This window comes from Bison bison, unplaced genomic scaffold, assembly GCF_000754665.1.
Source record: "Bison bison bison isolate TAMUID 2011002044 unplaced genomic scaffold, Bison_UMD1.0 scf7180017864500, whole genome shotgun sequence".
In the NCBI taxonomy this organism is placed as follows: domain Eukaryota; kingdom Metazoa; phylum Chordata; class Mammalia; order Artiodactyla; family Bovidae; genus Bison; species Bison bison.
The window spans coordinates 63,359-67,870 of NW_011495059.1; positions in this window are offsets into that span (position 1 = coordinate 63,359).

The window sequence follows — 4,512 nt, forward strand, 5'->3', positions numbered from 1 at the left end:
CATGAGGTGACCAAAGTATTGGAGTTTCAGCTTTAGCATCATTCCTTCCAAAGAACACCCAGGACTGATCTCTTTCAGAATGGAATGGTTAGGTCTCTTGCAGTCCAAGGGACTCTCAAGAGTCTTCTCCAATACCACGGTTCAAAAGCATCAATTTTTCAGTGCTCAGCCTTCTTCCCAGTCCAACTCTCACATCCATAAATGATTACTGGAAAAACCATAGCCTTAACTGGACAGACCTTTGTTGGCAAAGTAATGTCTCTGTTTTTCAATATGCTATCTAGGTTGGTCATAACTTTCCTTCCAAGGAGTAAGCGTCTTTTAATTTCATGGCTGCAGTCACCATCTGCAGTGATTTTGGAGCCCCAAAAAATAAAGTCTGACACTGTTTCCACTGTTTCTCCATCTATTTCTCATGAAGTGATGGGACTGGATTCAATCATATTCAATAAGGGATTAATATCCAAAGTACATTGAAAATGCCTATACGGATTTACTCACTGGTCCAGTGGCTAAGACTATGCTCCCAATGCAGGGGGCCTATGTTCAATCCCTGGTCAGGGAGCTAGATCCCATATGTTGCAAGTAAGAGTTAGCATGCCACAATTAAAGAACTCAGACACTATAACTAAAGATCCTATATGCCATACTGAAGATCAATGATCCTGTATGCAATTCTAAGGCCTGGTGCAATCAAATAAAAAGAATAATTATTCTTTAAAAAAGAAATGCCTGCACTTCAACCACAACAAAGCAAAGAATCTGCTTTGAAAATGGACAAAGTGTTTGAATAACTCTTTCTTTAAAAGATGTACATATAAAAGATGCTCCACTTGATTAGTCATTAAGAAAATACAATCAAAACCTCAATGAAACACTCACTCTGATGATAATTATCAACAACCCCCACACAAATAAGTCATAATGAAAAAATAACAAGTATTGACAAGAATATGGAGAAAATCCTACATTGTTGGTGGCAATGTAAAATGGTGCATTCAGCAAAAGAGACACAGATGTAAAAAACAGACTTTTGGACTCTGCGGAAGAAGGTGAGGGTGGGATGATTTGACAGAATAGCACTGAAACATGTATGTTATCATATGTGAAATACATCACCAGTCCAGGTTCGATGCATGAGACAGGGTGCTCAGGGCTGGTGCACTGGGATGACCCAGAGGGATGGGATGGGGAGGGAGGTGGGGTAGGGGTTCAGGATGGGGAACACATGTACACCCATGGCTGATTTATGTCAATGTATGAGAAAATCCACTATAATATTGTAAAGTAATTAGCCTCCAATTGAAATAAATAAAATAAATAAAAAATTAAAAAATAGAAGTTAAAAAATGGTGCATTCAGTAAAATATAAGTTATTTCCTCAAGTATCTATGTATCCAATAACAATATGATCCGGTAATTTCACTTCTGGGATTGAACTGACAGTAGAGACTCAAACAGATATTTGCATTCACATGTTCAGAGCAGCATATTCATATTAGCAAAGTGTAGAAACAAGTCAAAAGTTTTTCAGTGGTTGAATGAATAACCAAAATGTCATACAATATATGTGGGCATAGTCATCCATAAAATAACTTATAACAGTTCCATATATCTGTTAACATAGATGAACCTTGAAAACAGACACAAAAAACCTTGAAGCCAGACACAAAAGACAAATACTATAGGATATCACTTATATGAGGTTCCTAAAATAATTAAACTCATGAAAACAAAAAGTTAAAGAGTGATAGCCTGGTGCTATGTGCAGTATGCAATTGAAAGTTATTCTTTAATGTATTCAGAGTTTCAGTTTGGGATGTGAAAATGTTGCAGACATGATTGTGGGTGATAGTTTATAACTATATAAATGTGTTAAGTCATCTAGCATTGAATTTTTTGTTTGTTGAAAGATTTTTCATTATGGATTCAGTCACCTTCAGTTTTCTAGTTCCACATGATTCAGTCTTGCAAGGTTGCACGGCTCTAGAAATTTATTCTTTTATTCCAGGTTGTCCATTTTTTTGGATGTGTTATTGACCATAGTAGTCTCTTAGAATTTTTTGTATTCTATGGTGTAAGTTTTAATGCTTCCCCTTTCATTTATAATTTTATCTTATGAGTCTTCTTTTTCTCTTGATACACCTGACTAAAGTTTTGCCTTTTTTCTTTATCTTTAAAAAAACAACTCACAACTTTATTGATTATCACAGTTTCCCTTTTTAGCCTCCGTTTCACTCATTTCTGCTCAGATATTTTTATCGCTTTTCTTCTATTAATTTGGGGCTCTATTTTTATTTTTCTAGTGCTTAGAGTGAAAATTAGGCTGTTTATTTGAAATTTTTCTTGTTTCTTCATGTAGAGATTTATTATTATGAATGCCCATATTTGAGTCACTTTTCTACATCTCTAAGTTATAGTATGTTGCATTTTAATTTTCACTTGCCTCATGATATTTTTTGTTTTCACTTTTGAATTCATCTTTGACTAGTTTTTCTTTAGTAGCAATGTTGCTTAATTGCCACATATTTGAGATTTTTGCTTTTCTCTTATGACTGATTTCTAGTTTCAGACCACAATGGCTTAAAAATATGCTTAACTTTATTTGCATCATCATAAATTGGGCTTATTTAAAGACAACATATCAAGTATCCTGGTGGATATTCTAAGTATCCTTAAGAATCTGTACTTTCCTGATTTTGGAAAGAATGTTCTCTAAATATCCATCTTGTCTAACATGTCATTTAATGTTATTAAAATCCTGTGTTTCCTTAGATATGTAAATGGAGTCTTAATTCCCTACTATTATTATTATGTTTTTGTTCAGTCACTAAATCATGTCAAACTCTTTGTAACCCTGTGAAATTCAGCATGACAGACTTCCTTGTCCTTCACTATCTCCCTGAGTTTGCTAAAACTCACATCCATAGAGTCAGTGATACCATCCAACCATCTCATCCTCTGTCTCACCCTTCTCCTCTTCTCCTCAAGTTTTCCTAGCATCATGGTCTTTTCCAGTGACTCAGCTCTTCTCATCAAGTGGCCAGAGTATTGGGACTTCAGCTTTAGCATCCGTCCTTGCCATGAATCTTCAGCATTGATTTCCTCTGGGGCTAACTGGTTTGAGCTCCTTGCTGTCGAAAGGATTCTCAAGCATCTTCTTCAACACCACAGTCTGAAAGCTTAATACTTTGGTGTTCAGCCTTCTTTATTATTCAACTCTCAGATCTATACATGACTATGGAAAAAAACCATAAATTTGACTATACAGACCTTTGTCAGCAAAGTGATGTCTCTGCTTTTTAATACATTGTCTAGGTTTGTCATAGCTATTCTTCCAAGGAACAAGAGTCTTTTAATTTCCTTTAATTTCCTTAATTTGCTACAGTCACCATCCACTTTGATTTTGGAGCCCAAGAAAATGAAATCTGATACTATTTCCACATTTTCCCCATCTATTTGCTACTAAGTGAATGACAACCTACTTCAGTATTCTTGTCTGGAGAATCCCATGGACAGAAGAGCCTGGTAGACTGCAATTTATGGGGTTATAAAGAGTTGTACAGAACTGAACACACACACAATATCATCTAGCAAAGCACCATAGGACAGAGACAAATGCAACGGAAATTAACTCAAAGTCAATTTAACTAGGGTTTTCTTTGAATGTAAAGCTATAGAAAGTGAAGTGAAGTGAAAGTGAAGTCTCTCAGTTGTGTACGACTCTTTGCGACCCCATGGACTGTAGCCTACCAAGCTCCTCTGTCCATGGGATTTTCCAGGCAATAGCATTGGAGTGGATTGCCATTTCCTTCTCCAGTAGAAAGTGAGGACACTGACAAAACTCTAGAACTTCTTTGTATAACTGGATGAAGTATACAATTTCTGAAATTAAAAAAGTATACAATTTTCTTCACAAAAACTAAAGAACTTAATTGCACTTACAGAAATAAATTTAAGCTAGTGAAAACTGTCTCATATGACTTGAAAATTTTCCTGTGCAATTCTATAATACCAACATATAAAATAAACATATATTTCTAGCACCTCTCTTTATAATATGGAAGAACAAATCTTCATAATGTTTAAAGGGACATTCAGTATCTCAAAGAGAATTTTAGCTGTTAAATGATATTCTCAATTTCTTTCTATAGTTAGGATATCTTTAGAAGGCAAAAGTCAGAAAATATATGAGAAGTAATCTTTCCAAAATTATTGATATCTGATAATAAATACTTTTTGCCTATGTAATTCAGTTGGTATTAAAAAAATATTTTAAAAATAAACATAGAAGTAATATCACCGTAAATAAAACAAGCTGTTTTATAAGTGATGAAAATGTTTTCTCTGTATCTGTTTTTCCTAAATAATAAAAATAAATCAATCAACCTAAAGCACAATAATTATTCTGGTAAGTTGCAAATCTTTACAATGTAGGCAAATAACACAGAAAGTTAAGAAAATCCCTTCATGCTGTAGGCAAATACATTAATTAGTAAGACAAGAAAAGGA